Here is a 10,617-nt window from a genome sequence, read left to right on the forward strand (position 1 = left end):
AATTATATTATTTGGACTGCCTTATATACTATATAATAATATATTAATATTATTAATATATTTATTTGGACTGCCTTCCTTTCCTCCATCTCTTCCTCTTCCCTTCCTCCTTCATTTCTTCCTCCTGGGGTTGGAAATGACCAAGAAGTGACATAGAAGTCTGGTACCAGAGGAGACCAAGCAAAAACTCACCTCTCAGAGCCTAGGATGGATCAAAGGATGGACTCAGAGGAATAAAGAGAATGGAGTGTGTGCAGAAAAAGAAAACCATCCAATTTGGTTCTAGTATAGTTTATTATATGTAATAAATATATAATATATAAGATAATACATTTCTTTCTATAAACACTTTGTTTCCAGCTTTTTGCTCCCACAAAAAAGCCCATTTCTACTATTTGAGTCACAGAGAAGTGAGATCCCTTTTATTGGACTTCAGTCCAGCTATGCAAGGGCCCCAGTTTGACCTGACAGTATTATCCAGAGGAGTTGGTAAGGACTTTATAGAACATCTAATACAGTAAAGGGACTTATAACCTTTTTTGTGTAATGGCCCTCTGGGTTTTCTTTAAATCCTTACCTTCTGTCTTAGAACCAAAACTATGTATTGGTTCTAAGGCAGAACAGCAGTAAGGGCTGGCAATGAGGGTTAAATGACTTGCCCAGGATCACACAGCTAGGAAGTGTCTGAGACTAGATTTGAACCCAGGACCTCCCATCTTCAAGCCTGGCTCTCCAGCCACTGAGCCACCTAGCTGCCCTCTATGGCCTATTTTGGGAACCTGGTGAAGCCTAGGGACTCCTGTTTATAATATTGTTGTTAAATGTATAAAGTGAAATATATAATATTACAAAGGAAACCAATTATATTGAAATTCACTTGTCAAAATAATTTCTTAAGCAAGTTCATGGATACAGGTGAAGAATTACTGATAGTCCAACTCTCTCAATGGGAAAGCTGATGGACCAGAGAGTTCCTTTTGCCCAAGGCCACATTGTCAATAAGTGACAACTAGGATTTTGAACCCAGGTCCTGTGACTCCAAACCCAGGGTCCTTTCTGCCTTTTGCCATGCTATGTGTTCAACTGTCACTCTGTTGCTAGAAATGTCTCACAAGGTGCACCCCAAAGAGCCTCTTTGGTCTGTGGGTCAATAGCCCTTCCTAGGCCATCAAAAATTCCCTCTAGGGGCAGCTAGGTGGCCCAGTGGGTAGAATCAAGCCTAAAAACTAAAATAAAATGAAGGAGTTGGGCTTGTTCATCCCTAAGGTCCCATCCTCTGATCCTATCCCCTATGGAACCAGTCCATCTCTAGGCCTCAATTTCCTCAAATGAAAAGTAAGATCATTGAACCTATTGCTCTCGGAGGTCCCTTCCAGTGGCCAAATCCCCTTTTCTGTGAAAGGAAGTGGATCCCTAAACAGGGAAACAAAAAGGTAGGAATGTTTGGGAGGGGAAGTATCTCTGCCACAGGCTACTGGGGGAGGGGGGAGGTCATCTCCTCACTCAGGGGTTCCTGTGCCCCAGGATGTGTGGGGAACACTCCCAAGAATGATCAGAGAGCTCAGTCAGATGAGAGGATGACAAAGGCCTTTCTTCTCTTCTTCTGGGGCCAGCAGGAACACAGGCAAGTTTGGAAAACAATGATAATTGTTCCTAGAACACAGGAGGTCTTTGTTCCCAAAATACACAGAGCATCAGTTTTGACAATGGCCCTTTACCCTTCATCCTCGAACGTCCTGGCCTTCAGAAGTGTTCCTGGATCCAGAACCAGGAACATCTTGATTTGGGGCCTGGAATGTTGTTTTTTCACACTGATTATAATCTAACCAGCATTTTCTTGTTTGCTGTATTTGTGAGATGTCTTTAATATATACCTGAGCTGCCTTCCTTTGCTTCATCTCTTCCTCTTCTCCTCCTTGGTTTGGAAACGACCAAGAAGTAACAGAGACCAGATGAGGTACCAGACGAAACCAAGCAAAAAACTCCCCACCAGAGCCCAGGGTGGATCCAGGGAGAGACTCCAGGGTTTAGGTGGGAGAGGAGTGAAGAGAATGTACTATGTGCAGAGGAAGAAAACCATCCAATTTGGTTCTGATAGCGAGGTGTAAAATCATTTTTTCAGCCATTCCTGACTCTTCATGACCCCATTTGGGTTTTCCCAGCAAAGATACTACAATGGTTCGCCATTTCCTTCTCCAGCTCATTTTACAGATAAGGAAACTGAGGCAAACAAGTTAAATGACTTGGCTAGAATCACACAGGTGATAAGTGTCTGAGACTGGAGGATTTGAATTCAAGAACATGAGACTTCCTGATTCCAAGCCCAGGGATCTATCCACAGAAATAGGGACAAAGAATTAGATAATGAATTCCACTTTGGGGATGCTGATTCGGGAATGCCAGGGGGGACATCCAGCAGGAAATATCCAAAAGGCAACTGGAGCATCTCTCTGTGGCCACAGGAATGTCACAGGCTCAGCTCAGGGGATGCTTCTAGGTAGGTCTGCATTCGAGGCAGGAAAGAGGCCCCAATCTGCTTATTTTTAAGAGTAAAAGCCAAGGGACAGTTTACCTTCTAGTCAGCTGGTTTTCTGTTTTTACCCCCTAGTCTTTCCATAAGAGGGACCCACCTTGGAGGGCAGGAGTCAGGTGAGGTGAAGCAGGATGGAGGAGCCAGGCAAGGGCATGCTCTAAGCTGTGAGGATCTGGTCCTGCGCAAGGCCACTGACCATCCTTGAGTCCCACAGCTGGGCCAGAGATGTTCTCTCCCCTGCCAGAAAAAGCAGCCAGCGCCCTGTCCCTCCTTCCTGGCCCTCAGTATTTCCTCTCCTTCCCAGACCTCCTAATTATGAAAACACCGACCATCACTCAGTGCCCACATCCTGGTTCCTGTGGGTGGTCCAGAGAGGCCAAGCAGACGCGGCGGATGCCAGGTTTATTTGAGGGTGGCTCCTCTCCATCTCGGCAGTTTTCTCCTTCCTGTTGTGCCAGGCACACTTAGAGGCCTTGGTGTTGTCCTGGATTTTTTTTTTCTCCCTGCCCTGTGGTAATGAGGCCAGCATTCAGCTACCCACTGGAAATCAAGGCTGCCTGAGCCTCTCCCTCCGTGGGAAATCCGCGGTTGGTGGTTATCCTATAGGACTTTGGCCACGTCTCGGGCCCAGTTGTGGTACTCCAGGAGGGTCAGTGGCCTTCCTCAGGACCATCCTGTGGGGCAGGATGATGTTGAACTTGTTCAGGCACCTCTTTGCTTATTCCTCGGGTCTCGGGCACTAGGAGGTGGGTTTGTTCCTTTGATGAAGTTTAAAAGGATTTCTGGGCTCTGTCCCAATTTCTAGAGCCAAGGTGAGAGGTGGAAAGAGTCCTTGATTCAAATCCTGACTCTGCCACCTATTCTACAAGGGAGGTTCCACCACATGCCAGAATCACAGAATTTAAGAGCTGGAAGGGACTTCAGGAGCAGCTTAGTCCATTGTGTACTCAAAGGGAATCTCCATTCATTGTCTCAGGATATAGAGCTCTGGACTTGAGGTAGAGAAGATCTGAGCACAGATCCTTCCTCAAACTACTGAGCTGTGAGACCCTGGACAAGTCACCTCAAATCTCTCAGGCTCAGTATCCCCATTTGTAAACTAGGGACCTCCCTTTGTTAATAAGACCAACTGAGATAACGTGCCTTAGGAGCCCTTAAAGTGATGTATATTATTATTTGTTGCTGTTTAGTATGTCTGACTCGGTAACTCCATTTGGGGTTTTCTTGGCAGAAATACTGGAATGTTCGCCATTTCTTTCTCCAGCTCATTTGACAGATGAGGAAATTGAGGCAAACAGGACGAAGTGACTCGCCCAGGGTCACACAGCTAGGAAATGCCTAAGTCTGTGCCCTCTGGAAGCTCCCTCCAACACGTTCTGCTTTGAGTCTCTTGGCCTGTCCTTCAGGCTAGAACTCTGGTGCTGACCCTGGCGAGCCATCCAAGAGAGCTCCAGCTCTTTGAGGGCAGAGACCCATTCCGGTGTGTCTTGGAGCCCCCCGTGCCTGGCACAGCGCCTGGCACAGAGGACTGTAAGGTGGCGGCTGTTGACCACCAGTTCCCACGGGTGAGTTTGCAGCTCAGACCCATCCCAAGCACTCCCACTGGCCTGGGGGCCTTCACGCTGCCAGCCTCCCTGGCTGCCTCCGGCTCAGCGGCTGCCTCACCCTTACAGGATCAGGGACCGCCCAAGGGACCCTGAGGCTGCCCGTAAGGTGCCCCCGTGCCTCGCCCTTGGTAGACGCTTCATAAGGCTTGTCGGATTGTATTGAAATGGATTCAGCTGGGACAAGTTAAACTAATATTGAGAAAAGGCTAGAGAGAAAACCCACTTGGCTGTGTCCTCCTAATGTATATTGATTTTTAAGATCCTTTCAGGCGCGAAAACAAGGCTCCCATTTATCGTTTCCAATTGGATTTCTATTACGGTAACAGGGAGGCATTGATTAGGAGTGGAGGGGGACGAGGTGCGTCTCCACTGAGCTTCCTGTAATGGGGTGAGCTGGAGGCTCGCCAAATAATCACAACCAAGGCCCTTCCTTGTGCTCCTCCTGCCCTCCTTCGCACCGTCGTTATTTATGTCCCCATCTTTGCCCCGTTGGGTTTCCATCTCCTTAAGAGGTAGCCTGACAAGGGGACAGAATGCTTAATTGAGAGGCAGAGGACCTGAGTTCAAATCTTGGCTCTGCTCTTCCCTACTGATGTGACATTTACTTTGCCATTTCCTTCTCCAGCTTGTTTTACAAATGAGGAATCTAAGGCAAACAGGATAAAGTGCCTTGCCCAGGGTCACACAGCTGGGAAGTGTCTGAGGCCGGATTTGAACCTAGGAGGCCTGACTCTCAATCCACTGAGCTACCCAGCTACCAGGGACTATCTTTCTGCTTATTCCTAGCTTTCACCCAGTGCCTGGTATTTGTTATGAAGTCATATCAGCCCATTTGGGGTTTTCTTGGCATGGATATTGCAAGGATTACAGCCATTTCCTTCTCCAATTCATTTTACAGAAGAGGAACTAAGGCAAACAAGGTAAAGTGACTTGCTCAGGATCATATAGCTAGTAAGTGTCCAAGGCTGGATTTGAACTCAGAAAGATGGGTCTTCCTGATTCCAAGCCCAGTGCTCTAAGCACTGTGCTACCTGGCTGCCCGGCTTTTAGTAAGTGCTTAATAAATATTAGTTGTAAAATGAAGAGGTTGCACATAATTTTTCACATGAATTTATTTCTGTTTTTATTTGGGAGTTTTGGATTTCTGTGAGTGTTATCTTACAACCATAACCAGCATGGAAGTATGTTTTGCATAATATCAATCAAAATTGCTTACCATCTGGGGTCGAGGCAGGGAAAGGAGGGAAGACGTCAGGCAATTTGGATCTTATAATTTCAGGAAACGTGTGTTGAACGTTGTTATTACACAGCATTGGGAAAATCAGATCTCTTTTAAAAAAATAAATTTTAATTGGATTTTTTTTTCAAATGAAGAGGTTGGATTAGATCATCTCCAGGGCCCTTTTCATCTCTAAACCTTTGAATTTATGAACGATGAGCTATGGGGAGAAGACCACACCGCTGGGATGTCTTGCCCCGGGTCACATAGCTTGTAGATCTCTGAAGTGAGATTCTCACCTGGGTCTTCCTGGCCCTTGTTCTGCCCAGTATGACACCCTGCCCCGCTTTAAGGTTTAGAGCAGTCATGCCCTGGCAGAGAAAGGGCCCGTCCAGTTAGTGATAGAGCACACTTTCCCGCTGTGTGTGAGGAGTTCCTTGAAAAGCCAAACATTTCACAGTCAGTACTCAGTCAGGGTCTGGAGAGTGGGGTTTCACAAGGCAGTAGAGATAGGATTCGAACCCAGCACCTCTGATCCCACAACTACTGCTCCTCCCACTGAGTCAGGCTGAATTGGGATCTTTATGGCAGTCTCCAACTCACTGGTTAGAATATTAGTATGGGAGAAGAGGTAGAAAAGGGGGAAAGAGAAGGGAAGCTTTTATATGTGATGTTTTCTCTATGCACTTTACATATATCGTCTCATCTGATCCTCACAAGAACCCTGGGGAGCAGGTGCTATTACAAACCCCATTTTACACAGCGGCAAAGTGGCTTTCCAGGGACACCCAGCTAATAAGTATCTGAGGCAGAATTTGAACTTGGGTCTCCTCGACACCAAGCCCAGTGGTCTAAGGAGATGTCTCTGAAAGACACGACTTGATTCACTAAGACACTGAAGCTGTTCTTAGAGCAGTCCTGGCAAGAAAGGATTGAGAGACTGAACCGAGGTGATGACTTCCCAGAAGATGCTGGGAGACAGAAACTCAGCTCGGCTGAGAATCCTCCCACCCTTCAGTTATGGGCTAGAGTCTATGCGCCAGACCCTGCCTGTGGGAGGCTACATCAACCATTCCTGGATTCTTTAGTGGTCTATCTCTTCCCATCTTTTCCACTTTTGCCCCTGCTTTTCCCCCTGGCATCCCTTCTTTTCTCCTCGACCTCCCCAGAATCTCCCTGGGCAGCAGCATCTTCCCTGTCACCCACATAGGACATGCAGAAACCCGGAGAGAAGGACTGTGGGCAGAGCTGGGAGCAAGAATTCCTGCCCTGCAGCCCCAAGAGTGTTCTGCTTTCTCGCCATTTGCAAGCTGGAGTAGTCTTTCCTAGTCCAGGTACTGAAGGGCTTGGTACCTGCAGCTGCTGGCTGCCATGGCAACAGATGTGCATCCTCCAGCCCCAGAGGCAATGCCAGATGTTGGTGCTCCTGAGAACACCGCATTGAGGTTGTAAGTTAACTTAACTTACAACATTTATCCCCAGAATAATTGGAAAAGAACCCATTTAATCTGATCATGAAGAAGACACTAAAAGTTAATGGTTCAGCTAAAGAGATTTCTCCTTCCTTCCTCTCCTTCTCTCTTCTTCCCCCCATAGCTCCTTGGCCCCCATCAGGCCTGAAAGAGGCCCTTGGCTCTTTTAAAGCTGGATAGATTACCTGCTCTGTAAAAGAAAGGGGAGCAGCTATAGGGAAAGAACCAGGCCTGGAAATGAGGAATCCTGGGTTCAAATCTGACCTCAGACACTTCCTCACTATGTGACTGACCCTAGACAAGTCACTTAATCCTCTGCCCAGCCCTAACTGCCCTGTTGCCTTGAAATGATACACAGTATTGATACTAAGATAGAAGATGAGTTAAAAAACAAACAAACAAACATAAGCAACTTGCTTGTGTTTATAGGCAGCCTGGCACACAGTAAGTGCTTAATAAATGTTTCTTGCCCTGCCTCTGATTGCCATTGTAATAATTAGATTAAGTCTACACTGTCCATCTTTAGATTTAATCACCAAAGGTGAGAGCACCTCCAAATTCTGGGAGGTCCTTAACCCACGTGTGTTAGAGTGAGTGACGAATGAGAATCGACTGACCACCCCCTTGGTACCCTAATAAGAAGCATCTATTGTGATTGGACACCCAGAGTAGGAGGGAGGCACAGGAAGTGACGCATGAATAACTCTCTTAAAAAGGGGGAGTTGAGTGAGTGAGAGGGGCTTCTGATGAAGAGGGCAGCTGGTGAAGGAGGTCTTCTAGCTCTTCTGGTCCGTGGAGGTGGTGAGTTTAAAGACTGACTGAATCTTCCTGAACTTCTCTTAAGGAACTTCCTTAATAGACTCTGGGCCTCTGGCCCTCTGACTCTCCGCTGAGGGTTCATTAGATCTACCTGGATTAATTAGAGGACCGTAGTAATTTACCTACTAGGTTAGATTCTTATTTCCTTATTTCCTCTCTCTCTTCTCAAGTGTAAATAAACTTCCATAAAGTCAATTTTGACTTGAGGTTATTCCTAAATTGGGGAGATTTCCCCTGGTGACCACCTTTTAATATATTGAACCCCAAAACCCCTTTTTCTCCCTTACACCATTCATCTCTTGAAAACTCTAAGTTAGAGAGAAACCAAGACCTGGTTTCTTCACTAAGGTGTGCCCTATTGCAGCAGAATCATGGGTCGAGCTTCCATCCCTATTTTATGCTTCTGGGACACCTCTGGCTTCAAAATCTCCAGAAATATGAAAGCTAGAAGGGACCTTAGAAGACGTGTTACAGGCAAGGAAATGGAGAACCGTCCAGTCGCTTGTCCAGGATGAGATTCAAGGAAGATGGCATCTGGAAAATCTATGTTCCACATGGAGCATGCTAAGTAAGACATGGTGTTCTGTTCCACACACATTGTGTGCCAGTGGGGAAGACCCCTGGGGGCACCCCCATCTTCAAGCCAGGGTTGGACAGCCATTGGTCGAGATATCCTTGAGGCTCCTCAGGTAGATCCAAGCAGAACTTGTTGGTCTTTCTGTGATGCTTAGATGGAAGTCTTCTTTATATCAGGCGGATGGGGAACAGAATCCAAAATGAACCCCTTACAGAGGCTTTCTTGAAGGATTTACAAACCAATAGATGCCTCTTCCATAGCAGGAGAAAACCTTTGAGATTCACAGTTAGAGGTCTGGTCATCTTCCTGAATTAAAATCTAGCCTCAGACACCAGTTGTGTGACCCTGGACAAGTCACCTCACCCCGTTGGCCTACCTTTCCTCATCTATAAAATGAGCTGGAGAAGGACATGGCAAACTACTCCAGTATCTTTGCCAAGAAAACCCCCAAATGGAGCCAAGAAGAGTGAAATGACTCAACCAGAACAGCCCTGCTGTAGTTTATATCTGTAATCTCTTGGACGCCTGTCATTCCGAAGCTCCATCCCAGCTAACATTCACAAGGAGGCTGAGCAATGTTGAGGCTCAGATGCCAGCTACGGAGTCCAAGGCTGGAGGTTCAAAGCTAGGCTTTGCCACTTACTCACGGGGTGACCTTGGGCAGTCACAAGACCTCCATTTCCTCATTGGTAAAATGAGCTCCAGCCTCAATCAATAACTGTTTGAATGATTAACCAATCCATGGATCATGTTTCTTTTTGGTCTTTTCCTTCAAATAACAAATTGTAGCTTTGCTACTTGTTGACTAAATGAAATCTTCTTCCTTGATAGGCTGTTAGGAGGGTATTTGAGTTCCCTGGCCTTAAGTTTTAACTTCAGGGATCAAAACTCACCAAATACTGGGCAGCTGGGTAGCTCAGTGGATTGAGAGTCTGGCCTAGAGATGGGATGGTCCTAGGTTCAAATCTGGCCTCAGACACTTCCCAGCTGTGTGACCCTGAGCAAGTCACTTGACCCCCATTGCCCACCCTTACCACTCTTCCACCTAGGAGCCAATACACAGAAGTTAAGGATTTAAAAAAAATTTTTTTTTAAAAACTTCACCAAATACTTACTATTTAATAATTGTATTTAACTATTTAAACTATATAACTTTGTTTAATGTATTTAACAACATTATAATCTAGTTTATATTATTTATTATTTGTTTATATAAAATTATATATGAAATTATATATAGTATATAATTATAAATTATATAAATTTACATCTATTTATATAAACTCATTTCTAATTATATATGTCTACATAAAATCTAAAATTATCATCTATCTAACATTATTTAAGGTGAAAAGCTTCTCTTATATAATAAGCCTCAAGACTAGATGTGTAACCGTTGTTAATGGCTAGGCCACTTGCTGCCGCTGTTTATAGGGCAGTTGTGTTTATTTTTGTTCTGACACAGGTGGGGGCTTCTGGGATTAGATTGGTCCTCAGTCTGTTGACCAAGGAATTAATGCAAGTCCCCCGTCTGTAAGCACATCAGCCACTGTTCTTTTTGTCATCATGTCCATCCTCAATTGAGGGATACAGATAAAACAGTTACTCTCAGGAGAAGACCCACCACAGCATAGTGGGTGAAAGGTCTGGCCTACACAGTAGCTAGGTGGCACAGTGGATAGAGAGCCAGGTTTGGAGTCAGGAGGTCTTGGGTTCAAATGTGGCCTCAGACACTTCCTAGCTACATGACCCTGGGCAAGTCACTTAACCCCTATTGCCTAACCCTTTCTGCTCTTCTGTCTTGGAGTCAATATACAGTGTTCATTCTAAGACAGAAGGTAAGGGCTAAAGAAAAAGAAAAAAATTGTTTTAATTTAAATTTAAATTAAAAAAAAAAAAAAAAAGACCTAGAAGAAGGCCTGCCCTAGACCCCTAGATATCCCGGCCACATGGCCCTGGGCAAGGTCTCTGGCCTCCTAAAGTACAGATGGACATGGGCATCTGGAATGTCCTCACCGATAGATAACCACCCCAACAAAACCTTCGCACCACTTCCTTGGGAATCTAAGCCCAATGAGACTAACCCACCATGGTGGGGAAAGAAGATGGTGCACTCTTTGGATGTTAAAAAGGAGGCTTCGAACTCCTAAAGCCTGAGAACCAGAGCTGGATCCCTGCCTTTGCCTGGAAAGCCCTTGTTCCTTCCTCTTCCTCCAAGTCCAGTGTTTTTTTTTTTTCTCTTTAAAAGTCAGTCCAAGCACCACCTTCTACAAGAAGCTTTCCCTGATTTCCTTCAGGTTCTAAACCTCTCCTCCCCACCCCACCCCTAAACCACACATGATTGCCTTCTGCTTATTGTGTATATCTTGTTAGAATGAAGCTTCTTGAGG

Source organism: Gracilinanus agilis, chromosome 6 (genome assembly GCF_016433145.1).
Source record: "Gracilinanus agilis isolate LMUSP501 chromosome 6, AgileGrace, whole genome shotgun sequence".
In the NCBI taxonomy this organism is placed as follows: Eukaryota; Metazoa; Chordata; class Mammalia; order Didelphimorphia; family Didelphidae; genus Gracilinanus; species Gracilinanus agilis.